The sequence below is a fragment of the Hemitrygon akajei genome, chromosome 11 (assembly GCF_048418815.1).
Source record: "Hemitrygon akajei chromosome 11, sHemAka1.3, whole genome shotgun sequence".
Taxonomy (NCBI): Eukaryota; Metazoa; Chordata; class Chondrichthyes; order Myliobatiformes; family Dasyatidae; genus Hemitrygon; species Hemitrygon akajei.
In genome coordinates this window covers 127965959-127992876 of record NC_133134.1, presented here as the reverse complement: position 1 = coordinate 127992876, position 26918 = coordinate 127965959, and the positions used below count along the sequence as shown (strand labels likewise).

Here is a 26918-nt window from a genome sequence, read left to right as displayed (position 1 = left end):
TCAGACTGGGGTTTTAACACATTTTAATGAATTCCAATACATTTTAAACTCATTATTTAAAAAAACATGTATATTGATCTTGATCGACTCCATTCTGGCTATGAAATAAATCTGAAGTCAAACCAACTCACTATACATGAGGTTCTCAGGAAGAAGTATGACAAAATGTTGTACTCAGTTTAAGAAGGAAGTTCAGTCAGAAGCCAATACTGAGTTGAAATAAAATACAAGGGTTGAATTGACGACAGCATTTTGGAAAAGTAGAATAAGATTTACCAGCAGGTAAACAATAGTAAATGGTAAAAAAAAGTATATATATTTCTCAACAAATGTTCCAAGGGAAAATTACACACTTATGGCTCATGGGAGTGAGCAGGGTTAACATCACACAACAGAAGAACAGAACAACAGGAATTGGCCATCAGGACATTCAAGCCAGCTCCTGCATTAATATAATTGAGGCTAATCGATCTTGGGTTCAACTTCTGTGCCATTTCTCTACACCACTCCATTCCTTAATCTTTATCGCCTCCACTATACATGCTTCTAATGATTCAATTTCCAGTACTTGCTATGAGAAAAGAATTTGACATAGCTCATTTATAAATGAACAGCTCTTTATTCCGTAGTTATGTGCCCTTGCTTGTGAATCTCCCACTTGTGAAACATCCTAATATCAACCCACAAGCTCCCATAAGGTCTTGTACAATTAATAAGGTTGCTCTGTATTCCGTAGAGCTTAGAGATTTAGTCCCTCTTTATAGGGCAACCCTCTCAATCCAGGAATTAGTCTGATGAATCTCCTTTATACTGCTACCTTAATAGACCAGATGGTTGAATATATGCCACTGTTCCTCTACAGAATTGTCTTTTTCCCAATCCACTTTAGACAATTCCTCCCTCATACCATCATAAATGTCCTTATATAAATTGAAGACACTGTTTATGGACTTCATCCTCAAACTGTATTTGAAATTCAATTATTTTCTGGTCATTAATGCTCATGGATCTTTAATCATAACATCCCTATTAACTCTTGGTCATCACATAAGACCAAATCTAAAATAGCACACTCCAGAATGTACTGCTCTAAAATCCAATCCAGAAATCCTTCTTCTAGGATACCTTGATAATTTGATTCACCCAAGCAATATGCAACTTAAAATCTCCCATGGGAGTAACATTATCAGATAAATGTTGCAAAGAGTAGAAAATCAGAGGACAGATTTAAATGATAAAATTGATAAGGGGAAGCATATAGAAATCAACAGAAAACTTAAGAAATCAAGTGTTTTGTAGTCGTGCAAGTAAAGGAGAATGACAAAAATTAATGTTCACTATCAGAAATAAATAAATGACTGAGACATTAAGCAACTATTTAAGTCTTCACAGAAGACAATAAACAGATCAGTAATAACAGAGGTAGAAAGATTGAATGAAAGCGAGCAACTCAACATAATTAGCATTATTGAGGAGAAAATACATGAGAAATCACAAGAAATATGCAACTATTGAGAATCCACAACATTTTAGTAATTGGTTTATGGAACACAATTAATATAAGAAACTGAGCCTTTCTATGCAAGGGATTTGCAACAAAAGATTGTCTTGTTGTAACTGTTAATAGGATCCAGCAAATCTATGCCTGAAGTGTGAATGCAGTTTCAATCTTTATGCCCCAGGAGCTGTTTACCTTGGAGACAATGGAATTTGGATTCATTTGAATGAGGAAGCAGTCCATGACAAGGAACTGAGAAAGCAACATTCATTTCATATAAGACAGTGATGCTGAAAGCAAGTTAACAAAATTTCACAACATATGCTAGTGATATTAAATCTGATTCTGATTGACTGAACAAAACTCTCACTGGAATATACAACCTACTGAGCGGTTTCCCTGGGATGATCACTGTTCTTGCTTCCATTTTTATCTTATCAAATCCCTTTTGAATGGACTCCGTTTGGGGTCAATATAAAAGTCAAATTAAAAGATTGTGCTTGTGCATAGCCAGCATAGGAAAGAGAAAGGTTGGAGTGCAATACGAGTCTCTGGCAAACATCCCATCAAACCAAACTCTTGTAGAAGTTTCATTTTATTTATTACAGAATGGAAAAAGGCCCTTTCAGTACTTCGGGCCACACCACCCAGCAACCCTGATTTAACACTAGCCTAACCATGGGACAATTTACAATGACCAATTAATCTACCATCCGTAACGTCTTTGGACTGTGGGAGGAAACCCACACTGTAATGGAGAAATTGTACAAACTCCTTACAGACAGTTGTAGGAATTGAACCCAGGTCACAGGCACCGTAAAGCGTTTTGCAACCACTGCACTACCATTGCTGAAAAGATACTATGAATTTATTATGTGCCATATTGTATGATGTGGGCAATCATCATCTTGACCATGATCTTTCTTAACAAATTTTTCTACTGAAGAGGTTTGCCACTGCCTTCTTCTGAGCAATGTCCTTACAAGATGGGTGACTCTAGCCATCGTCAATGCTCTTCAGAGGTTGTCTGCATGGCATCAATGGTTGCATAACCAGGACTTGTGATGTGCACCAGCTGCTCATACGACCATCCACCACCTGCTCCCATTGCTTCATGTGACCCTGATCGTGGTTGGGGGGGGGGGGGGGTACATGCTACATGTTGTCCAAGGTGACCTGCAGGCCAGCGGAGGACAGGAGCACTTTACACCACTTTGGTACGGATACATTTCCACACACCATCCAGGAAAGATACTACAAAGCTGCCATTAACATTGAAACTACCAGATCAACTGAGGAAGAAATTAGCCATGAAACATCTGTAAATATAAACATTATCTTGTGTCAGAGGAAAGGGTCAGAATCAACACTGTGTCTATAACAGTTATTCACAATTTTCTGTCTTAACTAAAAGTTATGTCTGTAGCTGGTGTAAGACTCAGGCACACTCATTACTTCCATTCCTTATAATGAGGAATGTTCTGTCAGCACGTGAGTGAGCCAGTACTGTGCAGGGGTCAGCTGGTTCAATTTAGCAGGAAGTTGCAAGTGACACAGGCGATACACTGGATCATACATTTTAACTGGAATACGAGACCTCTGAGAAATGATCAAACCACTGTGCATCTATAATCAGATCTCTCTTTTGTCCGCCTATTAAACTATTCCTGTACTCCAGACAAATTTTCTTCAACAGGAGCTTTCCTTTCTTCGACGATCATTTCATTCCGATTCTCGACTTGGTTCCTGAAGAATGGCAAAAATCCGTAGGGGATATCCTGAAGCGTGCCCATCTCAACAGGGGCTCATGTACTGCAGAGATTGGAAAACAGTGCACTAATGACCCAGGGCATAGCAAAGTCTGCCGCCCACTCTGCACAAGAACAAACAGACAAATTAAGAGCAGGAATGCACCTCTCAGCTCTTTGGGACTGCTCTGCCATTTAATAACATCATGGCTGATCCACACTTGAGCTACAACTCTACAGTCCCACCTCATGATGATTTTACACCCTCTTGCTTACCAAGAATCTGCTTGCCTCTGCTTAAACCTATTGAAGGACTTTACATCCACCCATTGAATATGAACAGAGAATAATGGGTGACAGGCATTGGGTGAAAATGTTCATCGTACTGAGGAACTTCAGCAGATAACAAATTAAAGGTTTTCCCATTGTTATCACAGTTACAATGTGACACTGCATCATAAAATTTGTGAGCAGTTTTAACATATGCCAAACTCAGAAATCTTATTCTGCTCATCAATATCTTTTTTAAGACAAAGCACTTTCATCAAGAAACCTGAAAACATAGAATTGAAATACTGCCATGTAACAATAATGCAAAATTATGGATAGAAAATCTGAATAAAACTTTAACCAGGAACCTGCTTGATGTTAATGTACCCACCATCTTAAACTCGAATTTCCGATCTGAGAGGTACGCCATGTTGCAGTATGCATCAGCTACAAAACACACTGCTGTTACCTACCCAGCCTCTTCTGACAGCACCTCCCACAACCATGACCTCCAAATACAACAACAAGCTCTCCTCCAAGTTACATGCTATCCTGACTTGGCAATATATCCGTGTTCCTTCAATGCCACTGAGTCTAAGTCATGGTACTTACTTTCTGCTAGTAATAAAAAGGACTAGGAAGGAAAAAGGACTTCTCATTAAAATGACTGCAGCAGTTCAAGAAGATAACTCACCACCACCTTCTTAGGGGCAATAATTGCTCGCTGCGCTTTCGATAACCAAACCCCATAAAGTGAATAAATAAAGAAAATTGAAATTTGCAGAAAAAAGGTTCATTGATAACTGTTAACAATTAACCACCCACTCCTATCATTACTGCTTCAGCTAGACTACTGATTCTCAGGACGTTGCTAGCTAGGCCTTCATTTTGTGACTCAATATGTACGGTGGGGTGGATGGAGAATTCTGGAGGTGTTGTGATTCCAACTCTTGCTGCTCCCCACATACCTTCTCCGTTGCAGTTTCCCTCTGACATTTTTACATGGGCTCCCCTCCATTAAACACTTTGCGTGGGTCACATTATAAAATGATCTAATGGGTCAGATCATGTTGATGGCCTGCCAACAGTACAGTGGAGAAGCAGCACCTAATTGCAGGATTTGCCCAGAGTCAGCAGAGACCGTTCACACTGAACCGTGGGATTGGACTCAATTTGTATCTGACCCTGCCACCCTCTCACACCTTTTATCTGACACCTGAAATTAGGAACAGTGAAAAAGGCCCTGCAAGAACACAAGCTGTGTAATCAGGGCACAGTCGGTAATGCTCAAGGCCTGGTTGCTCCTTGTGGGCTGCTTCACCTTGTGAATGATGAGAAATGCCAGACTATGAAAGGGAAGAGTGACTGCTGACATCCTATGGAAGTAACACGACTTGAGGCCAAGGCATAATCCACCCTATTCCTGTGAAATATGCAGCAAGCCAGTAAGACCACAAGTCATAAATGAAATCTACAACCATACTCATTAAGACTGGACAGGTCTGCATACTCACCCTTCAAGACATTATAAACCACCCATTAAGTTCCAGACGGCAAAGGGAACATTACCACCAAAACTCTGAACGTTTCTTTTACTTAAATGAACAAACTGGGTCCAGTTACACACCATGGTCACTTTTATTAATAAATAAATTAGCCCACTTTGCTTACATTTTTAACCTTTAGCCTATAACCTGACACATGCCTAACCCCAGATACCACACCAATCCAATAAAGGCAGACTTGTGCAATTGTGCTGACAGATTGAGTTGCTTGCTGGAAGTACGACTAAAATAACAACATCCACACACCGTCATTATCCTTTCACTCAATAGCAAGTCAACCACTCTAACACAAACATACATTCAGCTCCGTTGTAAGATGTGGCATATAAATATTAAAAAAACCTCTTCAACTACAAATTTTTAAAAAGTTAAAGAAATAAAATTAGGGAAATCTTCAAGGATATAAATGAAGTTTTCTGAGGCAAAATTATATGATTGAGGTTGGTTATTCAAAAAGAAAAACAATTTCCTTTAGCAAATTAATTGAACACACAGGAGCTTTCAGAAGTTGTTAGTACATTATACAAACTAAACATTGACCTTTATTGCTACAATTGGAGTATGATATTTTCCTATTGTTTGTATTTATTTTGGGCAGAATACATGAACTGACAACATTGTATTGAAGAGAACAGCAGATGCAGCAACTGTGGGTCGTTTAATTTTGGGAGAACAAAATCAGGGTAGAACTTGTACAGGGCATTGCAGAGTACAGTAAAACAGCGATCTGGGAATACAGATCTATAACTCTTTGAAAGTGGCTTCACAGGTAGATAGGATCGTAAAGAAAGTTTCTGACACATTGGCTTTCATAAATCAAAGTACTGAATACAGGAGTTGGGATGTCATGTTGATGAAGTCTAATTTGGAATATTGTGTGCAGTTCTGGTCACCTACCTACAGAAAGACCTCAATAAAATTGAAAGAGTACAGAGAATGCTTGCAAGGATGTGGGCAGGACTGGAGGACCCAACTTATAGCGAAGAGTTGAAAAGATTAGGAATTATTCCCTGGAGCATTGTTGAACGAGGGAGATTTGATAAATGTATACAAAATTATGAGGGGGTTAGATATGGTAAACACAAACAAGCTTTTTCCACTGACAGTGGGTGACATTAGAAAATGGGTCATAGTTGAAGGGTGAAAGGAGAAATATTCAAGGAGAACTTCTTCACTCAGAGGGTGTTGAGAGTGTGGCACGAACTGCCAACGTAAGTGGTGGATGCAGGTTTCATTGAAAAGATTTAAGAGAACTTTGGATTGATGCATGGATGGGAGGGGTAGGGAGGGGTATGGAGAGCTATGATCCAGATGCTAATCAATGAGACTAGGCAGAATAACAGTTCATCATGGACTAGATGGGCTGAAGGGCCTGGTTCTATGTTGTATGATTCCAACAGATCTGGTTCCCAAGTAAAATCAAAACCAACATATATCTCTTTTTGTTAAGCACTGAGATTTGGTGTTTGGGAAAAGCCAAAAGAAATATAAAGAGTGAATTATAAGCAATGAAAAGAGAGATTGAATAAATGGAAGGGGGAAATAGAATACATAGCAAAGAGCCCAATCTTTTCAAACTGCCTTTCTCTTAAAAATATTCAAACCATGAAAGAATGATACAACTATAATTAATTCTAGGTGCTAGGGAGTTTGATAGGCAGTCATTGTCAACTATGGTGTAATTCAAAGGGGGTTTGACGACTCCATCTCTTTTTTATCTTGCAGTATACCTCCATGAAGACTCCTTCAGTTGGTAGCTTACCTGAGCTATATGAGATTAAAACAGGAAATTTTCTTCAGCAGTTTAACGGGGGCATGACTGCGCAAGCGCGTGTAAGTCGGACAGTGAAGCAGCGGGAGTATTTAAAGAGAACAGTAGACGTTCTCAGTAGCGGGGGACAGAGTAGAAAGGCTTTGTCTCGAGAGGCTTTGGTGAGCAGAGGCTGAGAACGAGCTTCACTCCAAGTGAAGTAAGGCCAGGTAAGTTCCTTTCAAAGGAGAACGTTTCAAAAGTTGAGGCAAGTATCGGGTAGGTCATGGCAGCTGAGATCGGCCCCGTGGTTCATTCATCCTGCAGCATGTGGGAAATCAGGGATACTTCCAGTGTCCCTGACGACTATGTGTGCAGGAAGTGTGTCCAGCTGCAGCTTCTGGCAGACCGCATTGAGCATCTGGAGCTGCGATTGGATTCATACTGGAGCATCCGCGATGCTGAGAAAGTCGTGAATAGCACATTCAGTGAGTTGGCCACACCGCAGGTAAAGGCTACACAGGCAGAAAGGGAAGGGGCAGCCACTAGACAGCGTAGCAGTAGGCAGGTAGTGCAGGAGTCCCCTGAGGTCATCTCCCACCTAAACAGATATACTGTTTTGGATACTGTTGGGGGAGATGTCTCATCAGGGGAAGGCAGCAGCAGCCGAGTTCAATGCACCATGGGTGGCTCTGCGGCACAGGAGGGAAGGAAAAGGAGTGGGAGAGCTATAGTGATAGGGGATTCGATTGTAAGGGGAATAGATAGGCGTTTCTGCGGCCGCAAACGAGACTCCAGGATGGTATGTTGCCTCCCTGATGCAAGGGTCAAGGATGTCTCTGAGCAGTTGCAGGACATTCTGAAATGGGAGGGTGAACAGCCAGTGGTCGTGGTGCACATGGGTACCAACGATATAGGTAAAAAATGGGATGAGGTCCTACAAGGTGAATTTAGGGAGTTAGGAGATAAACTAAAAAGTAGGACCACAAAGGTAATAATCTCTGGATTACTACCAGTGCCATGTGCTAGTCAGAGTAGAAATAGGATATTTCAGATGAATACGTGGCTTGAAAAATGGTGCAAGAGGGAGGGATTCAAATTTCTGGGGCATTGGAATCAGTTCTGGGGGAGGTGGGACCAGTATAAACAGGACGGTCGGCACCTGGGCTGGACTGGAACCAATGTCCTAGGGGGAGTGTTTGCTACTGCTGTTCAGGAGGATTTAAACTAATGTGGCAGGGGGATGGGAACAAGTGCAGAGAGACAGAGGGGTGTAAAATGAGGGTAGAAGCAAAAAGTAGTAAGGTGAAAAGTAAAAGTGGCAGGCAGGCAAATCCAGGGCAAAAAGCAAAAAGGGCCACTTTTCAACATAATTGTGTAAGGGCTAAGAGTGTTGTAAAAACAAGCCTGAAGGCTTTGTGTGTCAATGTGAGGAGCATTCGTAACAAGGTGGATGAATTGAATGTGCAGATAGTTATGAATATGATATAGTTGGGATCATAGAGACATGGCTCCAGGGTGACCAAGGATGGGAGCTCAACATCCAGGGATATTCAATATTCAGGAGGGATAGACAGGAAAGAAAAGGAGGTGGGGTAGCATTGCTGGTTAGAGAGGAGATTAACGCAATAGAAAGGAAGGACATTAGCCTGGAGGATGTGGAATCGATATGGGTAGAGTTGCATAACACTAAGGGGCAGAAAACACTGGTGGGAGTTGTGTACAGGCCACCTAACAGTAGTAGTGAGGTTGGGGATAGCATTGAACAGGAAATTAGAAATACGTGCAATAAAGGAACAGTAGTTATAATGGGTGACTTCAATCTACATATAAATTGGGTGAACCAAATTGGTAAGGGTGCTGAGGAAGAGGATTTCTTGGAATGTATGCGGGATGGTTTTCTGAACCAACATGTCGAGGAACCAACTAGAGGGCAGGCCATTCTAGATTGGGTATTGAGCAATGAGGAAGGGTTAGTTAGCAATCTTGTCCTGTGAGGCCCCTTGGGTAAGAGTGACCATAATATGGTGGAATTCTTCATTAAAATGGAGAGTGACATAGTTAATTCAGAAACAAAGGTTCTGAACTTAAAGAAGGGTAACTTTGAAGGTATGAGACGTAAATTAGCTAAGATAGACTGGCAAATGATACTTAAAGGGTTGACGGTGGATATGCAATGACAAGCATTTAAAGATCGCATGGATGAACTACAACAATTGTTCATCCCAGTTTGGCAAAAGAATAAACCAGGGAAGGTAGTGCACCTGTGGCTGACAAGGGAAATTAGGGATAGTATCAAGTCCAAAGAAGAAACATATAAATTAGCAAAAAAAAAGCAGCACACCTGAGGACTGGGAGAAATTCAGAGACCAGCAGAGGAGGACAAAGGGCTTAATTAGGAAAGGGAAAAAAGATTATGAGAGAAAGCTGGCAGGGAACATAAAAACTGACTGTAAAAGCTTTTACAGATATGTGAAAAGAAAAAGATTGGTCAAGACATATGTAGGTCCCTTACAGTCAGAAACAGGTGAATTGATCATAGGGAACAAAGACATGGCAGACCAATTGAATAACTACTTTGGTTCTGTCTTCACTAAGGAGGACATAAATAATCTTCTGGAAATAGTAAGGGACCGAGGGTCTAGTGAGATGGAGGAACTGAGGAAAATACATACTAGTAGGGAAGTGGTGTTATGTAAATTGAAGGGATTAAAGGCAGATAAATCCCCAGGGCCAGATGGTCTGCATCCCAGAGTGCTTAAGGAAGTAGCCCAAGAAATAGTGGATGCATTAGTGATAATTTTTCAAAACTCCTTAGATTCTGGATTAGTTCCTGAGGATTGGAGGGTGGCTAATGTAACCCCACTTTTTAAAAAAGGAAAAAAGGAGGGAGAGAAAAACCGGGGAATTATAGACCGGTGAGTCTGACATCGGTGGTGGGGAAAATGCTAGAGTCTGTTATCAAAGATGTGATAACAGCATATTTGGAAAGAGGTGAAATCATCGGACAAAGTCAGCATGGATTTGTGAAAGGAGAATCATGTCTGATGAATCTTATAGAATTTTTTGAAGATGTAACTAGTAGAGTGGATAGGGGAGAGCCAGTAGATGTGGTATATTTAGATTTTCAAAAGGCTTTTGACAAGGTCCCACACAGGAGATTAGTGTGCAAACTTAAAGCACACGGTATTGGGGGTATGGTATTGATGTGGATAGAGAATTGGTTGGCAGACAGGAAGCAAAGAGTGGGAGTAAACAGGACCTTTTCAGAATGACAAGCAGTGACTAGTGGGGTACCGCAAGGCTCAGTGCTGGGACTCCAGTTGTTTACAATATATATTAATGATTTAGACGAGGGAAGGAGGTCAGCGGGAGACGCTCATGGAGTGAGTACTGTTTCAGATCCGCTCCATAACCTTTACTTTTTTTAACCTTTGATCACCCTTATTCAACTTATTGTTACCTACACCAAAAGATTCTTGCTACTTTCTCGGGCTTATCGTTAAGATTTTATTGTGAATTTTTGAAGATATGCAAACAGAAATGGCTCTTAGATCCAAAGGACGAGAACCGGGGCGTAACCCGAACGGTAATGGAAAGAAGCAAGCTCAACCGCAACGCACTGAGTTAACTTATGAACTGCTTATGGAGGTTTTGGATAAAAAATTCGATGAACAACATCAAGTTTTTAAACAAGATATAAAGGCTTTTCAAGATTATATGGTTAAGACGGATTCAGTAATTAACCAGCAGCAAGTTCTTATCACGTCTCTGCAAGAAGAAGCTCGGAAACAAGATTTGACAATTGAAAAATTGCAACAGGATTTAATTTCGACCATTAAACTGGTGGAAACACTTAAAGCCAAGAGTGTCGATTTGGAGAATCGGTCCAGAAGACAGAACCTACGTATACTTGGTCTTCCAGACGGCATAGAAAAAGGCGATCCTTTAAAATATTTTGCTCAATTTTTAAAAGATGCGTTTCCGTCGGTTTTTCCAGAGAACCCCCCGTTACTTGACCGAGCACATAGAATTTGGAGTCGTTCATCAAGTGCTTCAGCTAAACCCCCGGTGGTAATTGTCCGGTTTCACTATGTACACGACAAAGAACAACTCATTCGTGAGGCTCGGAGGGCTGGGATGATTAAATTTCAAAATTACTATTTCCGTTTGGTGGAAGATTTTAGTCCTGAAGTTATGAAAAAAAGGCTTCTTTTTAAACCTCTGATGTCTGAACGTTATGAGAAAAATCTAAAACCTGCGCTCTTATACCCGGCGAAGCTTAGAATCTCTCCATCGAATGCTCCACGCCAGGTTTTTTTTTATACTTTTGAAGCGAAAAAGTATTTGGAGGAGAACTTCCCTACTGCTATAGACACTACTCTCGAATAAATGAGTGATTCTGATTGTGTAAGATGGTTTTCGATTCCTCAAACCAGGGTTAGTCTCTGGCTATTGGTGTAGGTTTATCCTATACTTCATATTTAAGTTAAAGTGTGCTTTTGTTATATTAATCGCTCTGTCTTATACACTTTAACCACTATACTATATTTTTGACTATTATTTTTGTTCCCTTGAAGGTATATTTTTAACCTTTCGAAGGGAATTTTTTTTTATTATCAAGATGGTTTTTTGCAAAATATTCTTGGTTTTGGTTAAGATGGTGTTATTGTTTCTTTTTTCGTCTTCTTCCTATAATGCATCGCTTATCATAGTTTACATACTTCTTGATTTGTTTGGGTTATAACCCGATTTATAAACTTTTAGTGATTATATTCTTTTTTTTTACAACTAAGCACATTAAGAAGCGTAGATTTTAGTATTGTGATCATAATTTTTAAAGTTGGGGTGGTTTTTTTCATATATCCTTTAAATACGGAGTGGTCTGCCGCTGATATGGGGGTAGAATTAGTCTCATTTTTTCCTTTTTCTAGCCATATTTTGGCTTTTTTTCTTTTTCTTGTGGGGGTGGGGGTTGGTCTGTTTTCCTTTTTTATTTTTCTTTTATCAGTTTGTTTTAGTTTTTTCACTCGGGCTGTTCTTGAACTACAAATATGTCTACGATGTCGTCACTTCCGGGTCCGCTCTTTATTTTTGTTCCTCTTCCGGGTGCATGAGTTTATAATATGGTTAACCCTTTCTATACCAAAGGGATGACTTTAGAAGCATGGCTCAAACCATTAACTTTGTGTCTTGGAATACTAATGGTTTAAACCATCCGATTAAACGAAAGAAGATTTTCAAAGTATTCCAAAGACTTAATGCTCATATCATTTTTGTACAAGAAACTCATGTGAGGAAGGAGGACAAATATCGCTTTTTTAGGTCTTGGCGGGGTCAACAGTATCATTCGAATTCGAATGCCAAAGTTAAGGGAGTTTCAATTTTTATTGACTCCTCTATTGCATTTGTCCAACATGATATCCTTTCGGATCCGAATGGTAGATTTTTGTTAATTACGGGTTTACTCTGTAATAAAAAGGTTGCTATGGTTAATGTTTATGCTCCAAATGTGGATTGTCCTGATTTTTTTAAGTCCTTATTTACTTCTTTACCTAATTTAAATGAATATAAGTTAATAATGGGTGGTGACTTTAATTGTTGTCTAAATCCTTTGATGGACAAATCTACACCTATTCAGACTCTACCCAATAAGTCGGCCACTTGTATTAACTCCTTTTTGACTGATAATGGAGTTTTTGATATTTGGAGATTTCGACATCCTAATGACAAAGAGTTTTCTTTTTTCTCACATGTTTATCATTCCTATTCGAGAATTGATTATTTTTTTATTGACTCTTGTTTTATTCCATCGGTAATTGGTTGTAATTATGATATTATAGCTATTTCAGACCATGCTCCATTAAAACTTTCAATTAATTTCATGGATACAGCTTTAAGTGCTAGACAATGGCGATTTGACTCTACCCTATTGCAAGAGCCGGACTTTATTAACTTTATGAAGGAGCAGATCGATTTCTTCTTTTCAACTAATTCCACGGAAGATATCTCTTGCGGAATACTTTGGGACACCTTTAAAGCGTATATACATGGACAGATTATCTCTTACTCTGTTGGTCTGAGAAAACGCATTAAGAAGGAAACTCTTTTATTGGTTGATAAAATTAAAGAGATTGACAAGAAATATTTGACTACTCCTAGTAGGGAGCTTTACAAACAAAGGGTTGAACTTCAAATGGAACATAGTTTATTACTTACATCTCCGATTGAAAATCAATTAATGAAAACCAGATCTGATTTCTATATACATAGTGATAAATCGGGAAAACTGTTAGCTAGTCAGCTGAAGAATGTTTGGGTTAAACGTCAAATCACTAAGGTTCGTCAGCAGAATGGGGATTTGACAGTTAACCATGATGAGATAAATAAGTCTTTTCAAGACTTTTATACCTCCCTGTATCAATCTGAATTCCCTCAGGATCATAATACCATGTGTGATTTTCTTGGGAAATTGAATTTTCCAAAATTATCATCCGATGATCTTTCAGTATTAGATACTCCGTTCACGGATGCGGAAATTAAAGGGGTTATTTCCTCAATGAATTCTGGGAAAGCACCAGGTCCAGATGGGTATACAGCAGAATTTTTTTAAATGTTTTTCTGCTACTCTTTCTCCCTGGCTATGCAAGGTTTTTGAAGAAGCAATTAGATTGGGGAATTTGCCACAATCTTTTTATAGAGCTTCCATTTCCTTAATACTGAAGAAAGATAAAGACCCTACTGACTGTGCATCTTATAGACCAATATCTTTATTGAATGTGGATTCTAAGATCTTTTCCAAGTTACTGGCTTCCAGGCTGGAGAAGGTATTACCCCAAATTATTTCGGAAGATCAAACCGGTTTTATTAAAAATCGCTATTCTTTTTTCAATGTTAGGAGATTACTGAATATTGTTTATACTCTTTCACATAACACTTCAGAATGTGTTATTTCATTAGATGCGGAGAAAGCATTTGATAGAGTTGAATGGCTTTACTTATTTGATGTGCTGGAGAAGTTTAATTTCAGTCCGACCTTTATTTCTTGGATTAAACTGATTTATCAAACTCCAGTAGCCTCGGTGTTTACTAATAATCAAAGATCTCCATTTTTTCGTTTATTTCGGGGCACTAGACAAGGTTGTCCTCTTAGCCCATTACTATTTAACATTGCTTTAGAACCTTTGGCAATTGCCATCAGAGAATCACAGGATATTTTGGGTATTAATCGTGGAACAGATATTCATAAGGTATCTTTGTACGCAGATGATTTATTATTATTCATCTCTAACCCTGAGAAATCTATTCCAGCAGTCTTATCATTGTTGGCTCAATTTAGTGAGTTTTCTGGGTATAAGTTAAATCTTAATAAGAGTGAATTGTTTCCTTTGAATAGACAGGTCCCAAGCTATGGTATTTTACCTTTTAAATTAGTTAATGACTCTTTTACTTACTTAGGGATTAAAATCACAAAAAACAATAAAGAATTATTTAGGTTTAATTTTCTACCCTTAATTGATCAGATTAAAGGTTTGTTTACTAAGTGGTCACCATTATCTTTATCTCTGATAGGTAGGATTAATGCTATTAAGATGGTTATTTTACCTAAATTTTTATATATTTTTCAAGCAGTACCAATTTTTATTCCGAAATCCTTTTTTACTAATGTTGATTCAAAAATTTCCTCATATATATGGCAGAATAAAAATCCCAGATTATTTAAAACATACTTACAGAAGACAAAGAAGGAAGGTGGGTTGGCATTACCCAATTTCAGATTTTATTATTGGGCAGTTAATATTAGATATTTGTTATGTTGGTTGAAAGAATGGGATGGTCCTTTTGGCCCTCATTGGGTGAGTTTGGAAACTAAATCGGTACCAGGTTATGCTCTGGGTTCTATTTTAGGGACATCTCTCCCTTTTGCTCTTTCTAAATTGCTGAAACGAATTGACAACCCGATAGTTAAATATACCTTACGTATATGGTTTCAATTTCGGAAATTTTTCGGGTTGACTCAATTCGTTTTAAATAGTCCTATTGTATCTAATTGTTTTTTCCACCCCTCAATTATGGATCAAGCTTTTTTGGCTTGGAAAACTAAGGGTTTATTAAGATTTTCTGATTTATTTTCGGACAACTGTTTTATGTCTTTTGAGCAATTATCTAATAAATATAATTTGCCTAGATTTCATTTTTTTAGATACTTACAGGTTAGGCATTTTTTAAGTATGGTACTTCCTACGTTTCCAAATTTTGTGTCTTCAGATATTTTGGAGAGTTTGTTTGAATTAAACCCTTCTCAAAAAGGGCTTATATCAAAACTTTATAATATAATTATGAAGATACGTTCAGTGCCCTTTGATAAGACCAAAAATGATTGGGAAAGAGAGCTTAATCTTATTATTCCTATTGAGAATTGGGATAGAATTCTTCAATTAGTTAATACATCATCTATATGTGCCAAACATTCATTAATACAATTCAAGGTTGTACACAGGGCCCATATGTCCAAGGATAAATTAGCTCATTTTTATTCTTATATAAACCCTATTTGTGACAGATGTCAATTAGAAATCGCATCTTTAACTCATATGTTTTGGTCATGTCCGCTTTTGAAAAAATATTGGAAAGATATTTTTGATATTATCTCTGCGGTTCTGAACATCGATTTACAACCCCATCCTATTACCGCAATTTTTGGTTTACCGATGACGGACTCACGCCATTTATCTCCTTCCGCCTGTCGAATGATTGCTTTTCTCACTTTGATGGCTAGAAGATCTATTTTGTTGAATTGGAAGGAAATTAATCCTCCCACGGTATTTCATTGGCTTTCTCAAACTATGTTATGTCTAAATTTAGAAAAAATTAGAAGTGCTGTATTTGATACTTCTATTAAATTTGAAAAGATATGGAGACCATTTATTCAATATTTTCATATGATGTAATATGGCCCTGTGCCAAGCTTATTGGTTTTTTCAGCTTTAATCGTATTTATGTTGAGAGGATCGGAGTTGACGACATTGATGTTTATGTATTCTTGTGAGATACTATAAACAGCCCTTTTTTTCTCTCTTTTTTTTAGTTTTTTTTCTTTTTTGCTTCCTTTTTTTTCCTTAGATACTAGATTAGTAGGTTAGTCAACTTTGCATATATTTTTTTTTCTTTTTTTTATATTATATATTATGAAATATCTAGATTTACCTTGTTCATATATATATTATATGGTTCATGTTTCGGGAAAACTTACTTATACTGTATTCATTGCTTATGTATTCCTTCATGTGTAATGGGAATTTGTATGTTTGTAATCCCTTTATTAATATATTAATTGTATTTTGTTCATAATATTATTAATACTAATAAAAAGATTGAAAAAGATTTAGACGAGGGAAGTAAATGCAGCATCTCCAAGTTTGTGGATAACACGAAGCTGGGCAGTGGTGTTAGCTGTGAGGAGGATGCTAAGAGGATGCAGGGTGACTTGGATATTAGGTGAGTGGGCAAATTCATGGCAGATGCAATCTAATGTGGATAAATGTGAGGTTATCCACTTTGGTTGCAAGAACAGGAAAACAGATTATCTGAATGGTGGCCGATTAGGAAAAGGGGAGGTGCAACGAGACCTGGGTGTCATTGTACACCAGTCATTGAAGGTAGGCATGCAGGTACAGCAGGCGGTGAAAAAGGCAAATGGTATGTTGGCATTCATAGCAAAAGGATTTGAGTACAGGAGCAGGGAGGTTCTACTGCAGTTGTACAAGGCCTTGGTGAGACTGCACCTAGAGTATTGTGTGCAGTTTTGGTCCCCTAATCTGAGGAAAGACATTCTTGCTATAGAGGGAGTACAAAGAAGGTTCACCAGATTGATTCCTGGGATGGCAGGGCTTTCATATGAAGAAAGACTGGATCGACTAGGCTTATACTCACTAGAATTTAGAAGATTGAGGGGGGGAATCTTATTGAAACGTATAAAATTCTAAAGGGATTGGACAGGCTAGATGCAGGAAGATTGTTTCCGATGTTGGGGGAGTTCAGAACGAGGGGTCACAGTTTAAGGATAAAGGGAAAGCCTTTTAGGACCGAGATGAGGAAAAACTTCTTCACACAGTGGTGAATCTGTGGAATTCTCTGCCACAGGAAACAGTTGAGGCCGGTTCATTGGCTATATTTAAGAGGAAGTTAGATATGGCCCTTGTGGCTAAAGGGATCAGGGGGTATGGAGAGAAAGCAGGTACAGGGTTATGAGTTGGATGATCAGCCATGATCATACTGAATGGCGGTGCAGGTTCGAAGGGCTGAATGGCCTACTCCTGCACCTATTTTCTATGTTTCTATATTTCTATGAATTGCAGAAATGACACAGGTGGTCAGGTGACATTCTGTGGAGAATCTTTCTGCCACAGAATTGGAAACGTGAGAACACAGGCACAATAAATTTTGCAGACAGATGTAAGGGAACATCTTTAACAGAGCAAAGATCAAAATTGTTTAGATGACAATACTTCTGTGACTTTCTAGTTCATAGAGAAAATAAAGATGGTCGTAGTCAAAATTTAAAAAAAAAATCAAGAGAAAATGTTGGGGGAGACCAAAGCAAAAAAAAAATTGAGATAACCCAGAGCAGATGTGGCAGTAACAATGGAGAGAGGAAATCGGAGTTATATTCAGAATTAAAATGCAGTTAGACTTCAACGGACGAGTGTGGAAGGCTAAAAGCAGAGAGCAGAAGCTGGGTAATTAATTCAAGTACCAGGTAACTCCAAGTGGAGGAACTCCCTTGTGGATTGAACAAAAAATAGACATACTTCCTCACTTCTCCATTAAAGTCATTGATCTGAAACCTTGCCTCGATTTCTCTGGCCATCAGTGCTGCCTAACCTGCTTAGAATTTCCTGCATTTTCTGTTTATATTTCAGATCTCTAACACTTTTGACTTTCACTAATTATTTAGGCTGCCCTGTACATCATCTTGGGGGCGCACCTGAGCCTTGAAATTCACCATGTATGCATTTTGAAAGGGAGTTTGGACCGACTTGTAGGTAGTGTGCATTGTAAAAAAAACGATCTACATGGTATACTTGAGTTTAAAATTCTGAAGCTGTAACCTCCTAATAAGACATTAATATACAGACCGCTAGTAGCAGACCCAAGATAGACAAATAACATAGGTCACTGGCAGGCACATCACTCTGCATCTGTGATACTGAGGTTAGCTCTTCTTCAGATTTACGCAACTTAACTACTCCCACTGAAGAACAACTGCACATGATCTTGTAGCATTCCACCACAGATGCTGGAAAGCCAAAACAAAACAGTGAAATGCTGGTGGTCAAGCAGAATCAACACTTCTGATCCTGGTGGCTCCACTAGTGCTGGAAAAGGACGATTTAAGTTGTGGTGGGGGAGAGGTAAGTAAAGCGGTGAGAACTCGTGATCGGCTGAGCATTTCTGGTATTGCCCTTTTTTAGTTGGACTCATTTGGAAGTATTTTTCTTCCAAATTAATAGACTGTGTGATCAAGTTCTGCTACAGATTTGAGCACATAAATCAGACACAGACGCACTAATGCAGCAGAAAAATACTTCATGGCCACCTTTGTAGTAGATGTTTGATGAGGGGCTCAACAAGTAGATTTGACAAAATCCCACTTGTTCCAATTAGGTGTTCATGGATGCTGGTTAAACACTGTTGGGAGCCGATTCCCATTCATTGTCCTTGTGGACAAAAATAGCTGCAATCCTCACGTTGCAGGTTTACTGTGGCAAACGTCTGTGTTAATGGCTCTTACTTACAGCACAGCAAGAGTCTGTGCCATCGAAGGAGTGAGACCAAAAGGGATAGAACACACACACACACACACACACACACACACACACACACACACACACACACACACACACACACACACACACACACACAGTACTGTGCAAAAGTCTTAGGCACATATATATAACTAGGGTGCCTAAGACTTCTCCACAGTATTGGAAGATTTTTTTTATGCTGAAGTTTAGAAGAATGGGGGGGGGGGGTGGTGGGAAAAGGATCTCTACTGAAGATTGAAAGGCCTAGATAGAGTGGATATGGAGAGGATGTTTCCTATAGTAGTGGAATTTAAGAGCAGAGGGCACAACCTTAGATTAGTGAGACATCTATTTTGAACAAAGATGTGGAGGAATATCTTTAGCCAGAGAGTAGAGAATCTGTGGAATTCATTGCCACACACCGCTGTGGAGACAACTTCATTGGATATATTTAAAGCAGAGGTTGATAGGTTCTCAATCACTCAGGTTGTTGAAGTTTATGAGGAGTTGGTAGAAGAATGGGTTTGAGAGGGATAATGAATCAGTTGTGATTGAATGCCAGGGCAGGCTCGATGAGCCGAATGGCCCTAATTCTACTCCTAAGTCTTATGGACTTGGTCTTCACAACCCCTCTGTGACAGCAAATTCCATAGATTCACCACCCTCGGCTGAAGAAAGTCTTCCTCAACTCTGTTTTAAAGGGATATGCCTTTATTGAATGTGCCCTCAGATCCTAGAACCATTAATGTCCACATACCCAGGTCTTTCAGTATAAGAATTTCTTTAAGCTGATGGTGGTTGAAATTGTCGACACACAATGCTTTTGGCAAGATTTTGTAGTTGAAAGCATATTCATATTGGGCAAAACGTTTTCAGATTTGTTAATGAAGTGGGAAACTGGTTTCGTCACGAGAACTATACCATATCAACATTTCCACTTTACTCTGGATTACAGTTCATGAAGTATTACTTACTGTATCTGGGGACGTAAATATCACTGGAGCGCACCAGTGATGCCACCCTCTCTGGCCACAGATGAGTTGAACAGGATCCTAGCCAGTGTAAACCCAAGTTAAGCTGTGGGCCTGACAACATAACTGGTCGGGTGCTGAGGGACTGTACAGATCTGCTAACAGAGGCCTCAACAGACATCCTTAACATCTCTTTGAAACGTTCCCTGTCCCTACAGACTTGAAGGCAGCCACCATCATTCTGGTGTCTAGAGGGCAACAGTAACAGGCCTAAAACATTACTGCCCAATGTCACTGACCTTAATAATCATGAAGTGCTTTGAGTGGCTGCTAATGGAGCATATAAAATGCCATCTTCTAGCTACATTGGACCTTTACCAATTTGTCTACCACTCAAAGGGATCCACTGATGATGCAATTACCCCAGCCCTCTACTCCTTCCTGTCCCACCTAGAACAGGATGTTGTTCATTACCTTCAGCTCGGCACTTAACACAATCATCTCTCAGAAGCTGGTGGCTAAATTGTCCTTGTTGGGACTCATCATCTCCCTCTGGAAATGGATATTCGACTTCTTAATGAAAAGACCCAGTCAGTCCCATTTGGGAGCAACATATCAAGCTCCATCATGCTGAGCACTGGTCCCACCCCAGGCTGTGTGTTCAACACATTGCTGACTCACAGCTGCATTGTCAGATCCAGTTCAAATCACATTCACTGATGATACTACAGTGTTTGGCCTCATCGGCAACAATGAAGAGTCAGCATACAGAGAGGAGATAGAGAGGCTTGTCCAATAGGAGAACAACCCGCATCTTAATGTGAACAGGACAGAAGAAGTGATTGAGTACTTCAGGAAGAAGGGTCAGGTTGACCACTCTGCTTCGCACATCAATGGCTCTGCCGTGGAGGAGTGATGCTTACCTGCCTCCCAATTCAAGGACAATTTGGTCTCCAAATTTGAGGAAGGACATTCTTGCTATTGAGGGAGTGCAGTGTAGGTTCATGAGGTTGATTCCCGGGATGGTGGGACTGTCATATGTTGAAAGACTGGAGCAAATGGGCTTGTATACACTGGAATTTAGAAGGATGAGAGGGGATCTGATTGAAACATATAAGATTATTAAGGGATTGGACACGCTAGAGGCAGGAAATATGTTCCTGATGTTGGGGGAGTCCAGAACCACAGGCCACAGTTTAAGAATAAGGGGTAGGCCATTTAGAATGGAGTTGAGGAAAAACTTTTTTCACCCAGAGAGTTGTGGATCTATGGAATGCTCTGTCTCAGAAGGCAGTGGAGGCCAATTCTCTGGATGCTTTCAAGGAAGAGTTAGATAGAGCTCTTAAAGATAGCGGAGTCAAGGGATATGGGGAGAGGGCAGGAACGGGGTACTGATTGTGGATGATCAGCCATGATCACATTGAATGGCGGTGCTGGCTCAAAGGGCCAAATGGCCGACTCCTGTACCTATTGTCTAATTGTGTTGGATAAGAAACACTGGCACTGTCAGCAATGGCTACAGCCTAAGAACAAAAACCATCCCAGATCTGGCTCATACTGCCAACTCTACTGCACAGGCAACACATACCTGGCTTGCAATGACGGCTGCATTCGATGCTTAGGTGACTGAAAAGCAGAACAATCTGCTTGTTAGGTTAAGATGTCATAGGGTTATTACACAACTTGTATGCATCCATATCCACAAAGAAATACACCTTTCAGCAGCAGAGTTTAAGGTATAATAAATGATTGACAAAGCATTGTATTTGCTTTGATAACTAAATTTGATTCTATGGACTGCAAAGGAACTGATTTTCGAAAATGGTTTACAATACACAGTCAATGTACTATTGCCTCGTTAGCTCAAGCCACTAAGAATGAGTATGTAGATGAAAACGGGCTTTTCTTCTGCACGTAAACCTGAATTAGTTTATCTGGAGGATTATCCAGATATCCCTGGGTTAACTGCTGGTTATACCCAGGTCATTAGTTAGAACAGGAACAAGTAGTGGAATCTCCTTTGATGCTCATTTATTTTAAAAAAAAACATTGATTCAACTTTGGCTTTTGTTCCATAATAAAATTAATATTCAATGCCACAGCCTTTTATTTTCTTAATCGAGAGTTACAGTGTGGGACAGGCCCTTCCAATCCATGCAGCAAACCACCAATTTAACCCTAGCCTAATCACAGGACAATTTACAATAACCATATAACAATTACAGCACGGAAACAGGCCATCTTGGCCCTTCTAGTCCATGCCGAATGCTTACCCTCACCTAGTCCCACTGGCCCGCACTCAGCCCATAACCCTCCATTCCTTTCCTGTCCATATACCTATCCAATTTTACTTTAAATGACAATACCGAACCTGCCTCTACCACTTCTACTGGAAGCTTGTTCAATTAATGATCAATTAATGGCAAGTCTTTGGACTGTGGATGGAAACTGGAGGGAACTATTGCAATCATGGGGAGAATGTACACGATCCATCCAGGTGGCAAGAGAACTGAACTCCAAACACAGACTCCCTGAGCTGTAATAGTGTTCTGCTAACTGGTACCCTACTATGGCACCATTGCATGAATGACAGCTTTCTGAGGAAGACACAGAAGGGTGAAGAACAGCAACAAGATGAAGGTAATATGTTTAGAGAAGTAGGGGGATGGAGTAGTGAAAACTGGTGGAAAATAACCTTTTCAAATTAAATATCTCCTTAAATTTTCCAAAGGTATTATGGTGGCAAGGTATCTTCCCAAACTGTCCAGGCAGTCCTCAATTAGGCAGGTATTTATATTCAAATGCTAGGAATTCACTCACCAGAGCAGAAAATAAAACTGGCAAAAGTGATGTGAGGCTATACTCCAAAATATAGCCTAATGGTCTGCTTTGGAATGCACAGTATCCGGTTGTCCCTGGCCTACTGAAGGTAGATGCCTACTGAGATGCTAGAAAATGGGGAAGATAAATAAGGTGCCTTAATGCAGTAGAATGAACTGAAAGTTTTTAAGTGTATCTTGGATATTTATGTTCTTTATTAATGAAGTGAAATGAAAACCTCAATGTTGAGCATCATACTAATCACATCTTCCTGCATTAATCATGAATCTGTCTGCAATTGGTTTTTATGTAGAAAATGGTTGTTTTCTATGATTAAATTATCATAAAAGATCAAACCAGACTCTCACCTTTGACCTGGTGGTGCCAAAGATTTGAAAAGGCACTGAATACTCAATGACCTTATACAATCCAGTTCCTGACCTTTGACTCCCAGGGCCATTTACACAACTCCTTCCTGCCTGGTCATCTATCACTGGAATCAAGCTTTCTTGCTAAATGCAAGTTTCCTTCAAGCAAGAATGACATTATTATGATTTCACTGTAATTTAGCTGGAACACGGGGGAGATATTATATTCCTGACCTCTGACACTTCTGGATGGTTAAAACAGCTTCTATATTCATTGTCTGTCCTGGTATGTGAACAACTAACTCTTCTCATCTTCCTGAAATAACAGACACTTTACTACAATGATTTATCTCCAAATGGAGGGGGTTATACCCGCAAATGAAGATTTTTATTTTCTTGATAAATTTAGATGTGATAGCCTATTGGTAACAAATTAAAGAAAGAAGTACCAATCACCCAGCTCACCCTTTTGCTATGACACCTTTAACAATTTCTCTCTGGAGGATTTTGCAAATTAAATTACTTTGGGGAAAAGATGTATAAATAGAAATTATTTTCACATTGTCCATTACGCTAGGTGGCCTGCAATAAAAGTAATCAACTTGTCTCTCAGCATGCGTTTGGAATTCCAGTTTCAGTGAAGGGTCAGATCTTGATGTGTGGCGGGGGGAGGGGGAGGGTGGAATTAAGGGTTAGTGAGTAAATAGGAAAAAAACAGGTAAACTCGGCTCCAGGAACCACATATTCAAGTAAGTGCCAGAAACAGCATTTGGACAGAGGGGCTCATTTGTAACCTTAGTGAGTTTATGTCACACCAGAGCCATGTTATACAGACAGGAAGGTTTAAGGTTAGAACCATGAGTCAAGCAGGAGTCACAAGATAAATATCTGAACCATGCAGCATAGTTTATCTACTACTCATCCTATAACTATTCTCCACTGGTTGAGATCCATTCAGGGAGGAACCTGGCACTTTTCTAGTCCGAATGCACAGTGGCATGGATGGGGTGCAATAATATCTGGAGTGAAAATTACTTTACAATTACATGTGCTTGAGGAAAGTATAACATTAACTCATTGCTTAAGGCAGCCATACTTTTCCTTGTGCTCCATAATACACAGAGTGGTCAATTCATTAGATATTTCCTGTACCTAATAAAGTAGCCACTGTGGTCTTTTGCTGCTACAGCCCATCCACCTCAAAGTTCAATGTGTTACACATTCACAAATGCTCTTCTAAGCACCACTGTCGTAACGTGTGGTTACTTGAGTTACTGTTGCCTTCCTGTCAGCTTGAACCAGTCTGGCCAATCTCCTCTGACCTCTCTCATTAACAAGTTGTTAACAATGAGTTGGAAACAGCAGCTCTTTTTATTAAAACCGCTAAATGTGACTAGTATCAACCTCAATAACGGATTGGAGGATAGAAAAAGAGCATGAGGGATGGAAAAAAGCTTCTGTTGTAAGGGTCATGGTCAATAGTATATACATAATTCATATACAAACTGTTACATTTGATCAAAAAGAACAAATTATTATTTCATTAGATCAGAAAGCCTAGGAGGCCCCAGGGTGTTGCTTTTGTTGCCTTCCTTTATCTATTTAGTAAAATATTTGTTGCACATTGCCAAGAATACATGGAGTTCCTGAGAACTGAATGTGGCATCCTTCAGGATATTGGAATGGAACAACAGAAATCAATCGTTAAGAAATAATAAATGGTGGATTTCTATTTTTCATTAAAAGGCAAGAAATTGTGGTGGAATTAATTATTTGAACAATTTTTTTCTTCATATTTGCAATTTATTTCTCAATCCCATTTTGTTATATTTTAATTTTCATCTCCAGCAAGAGCAATAGAGCAATACCTCGGCTTATATAAGAACATAAGAAATAGGAGCAGGAGTAGGCCATCCAGCCCATCGAGCCTGCCCCACCATTCAATAAGATCATGGCTGATCTGTCCGTAAACTCAGCTCCATCTACCTGCCTTTTCCCCATAAGCCTTAATTCCCTTACTGTGTAAAAACCTATCTAACTGATTCTTAAATATATTTAGTGAAGAAGCCTCAACTGCTTCCCTGGGCACAGAATTCCACAGATACACCACTCTCTGGGAATAACAGTTTCTCCTCAAGATAATTCAAAGAAATTATCTCATATGTCCATACCTGACTCAGGGGTGCATTAAATTTGGGTGATATTGTCCTTAATCACCTTTTAGTATGCCAGAGGCCAGCTTGTTTTCTTTTTTAAATAAGTTAGCAGAATTTGCTGAGTAACTGTAAAATTTATTACATCAATTTATTATTTCCCAGAGCTGAACTTATCTTCCACATCTCTATAACACATTTAAAAGTTTAAAACAATCCCTTAGTACTTCAGAAATGGAAGACAAGAGATGTGAGCCATTAAGAAAGGGCATTGAAATTCTGCTTGATGTGATGCGTTTGAAGAAGGATTTAATTAAAGGACTTTTATAGGAAGGAAAATGTTATCAAGAAAAGAGACCAGGATTAATCCATAAACACCAGGAAAGTAGCAGATGGGGCAAGGGAGAATATTACAAAAAGCAAGGACTATGGAACCACAGGTCCGAGGAGCAGAATTAGGCCATTCGGCCCATCAGCCCTGCTATTCCATCATGACTGATTTGAAATTGCTCTCAACATCTTTCTGTTGCCTTCTCCCTATAACCTTTGATACCATTACTAATCAAGAACCAACCAATGTCCACTTTAAATGTGTCGAATTACTTAGCCTCCACAGCTCTGTGACAATGAATTCCCCAGATGCACCTCTTCAGCTAAAAATTCCTTCACATTTCTGTTCTAAAGGGATGCCAAAGCATTCTGAAGCTGTACCCTCTGTTCCTAGATTACCTTCCTCTCCACGTCCACTCTCCCTAGCCTTTCAAGATTCGATAGGTTTCAGTGGGGTCCCCCTTATTCTTCTGAATTCTGCTGAGTGCAGGCCCAGAGTCATCAAACGCTCATCATCTGTTAAACTATTCATTCCCATGATCATCCTTGTGAACCTCCTCTGCACATTTTCCAACGCCAGCATATCCTTTCTTGGATAAATAAGGGGCCCAAAACTGCTCACAATACTGCAAGGACCAGCTAGAGTTTAGCTTCTTTGTCACCAGCTGAATCACACAACAGGACTCTTTCGAGAACACACCACCCCAAATTAGCAGAATTTACATCTCGTCAAGGGACATGAACTCCTTTTCATGCAAAATACAGAACAATGGAACAAAGAGGCTTATTGTTTAAATGTTAATCACATTAATCACAAATCAATTCAGCAGCACTTTGTGCACTGGGTTTTGTGACTCATCATTCAATATAGAGAAAAGCTCTTAAATATTCAAGGCAGCAAAAAAAACAAAAATAGCTAAATCAAATCAAAATAATTAACTTGTAATATTTCACTCAAAAGATAAAGATTTCGCTGATAATAATTCATGAAAATGTCACATTCTTTCAGCTCGTTTAAGAATAGGAGATTGACAGAAGAACACAGTTGATGGTTCAGTGAGCAGGTGCTCGGAACAGGCAAACCAGAATGGATTTTTACACCATGCAAGAAGTAATCTGCAAGAGAATCATTCTGCCAGACAGAAAGCAAAGTGCAAAACTGCCAGGTGTTGCTGAGACAAGCATAAGAAGAAAGCACTTCCATCTCTGCTGGAAATAAAGATGAGACATTGCAAATGGTTTCAGGTTGTAATAAGGAAAAGTTAGCACAAATCCCAATTTACTTCTTTATCCAAGCAACCACCTCTTCTCGCTGCTGCCATCAGGTAGAAGGTACAAGAGCCTCAGGAGTGGATGTGGAGCCAAGTCATTGGGTGTATTTAAGGCAGAGATAGATAGTTTCTTGATTATCCAGAGTATCAAAGGGTATGGCCTGAAAGCAGGGGAGGGAGATGACTGTATGAATTGGATCAGCCCATGATTGAATGGTGGAGCAGACTCAATGGGCTGAATGGCCTACTTCTGCTCCTAAATCTTATGGTCTTATGGACTTGCCCCAGCAGGTTCAAGAACAGTTACTACCCCTCAACCATCAGGCTCTTGAACAAATGGGAATAACTACACTTGCTCGTCCCATCA

General features: G+C 39.4%; 1 protein-coding gene across 1 annotated transcript in view; it reads right to left on the bottom strand.

The window, feature by feature from the left end:
- The window catches only part of atp9a (ATPase phospholipid transporting 9A), a 182950-nt gene that overhangs the window by 88398 nt on the left and 67634 nt on the right, over positions 1-26918 (bottom strand). The gene's annotated exons all lie outside the window — the stretch shown is intronic.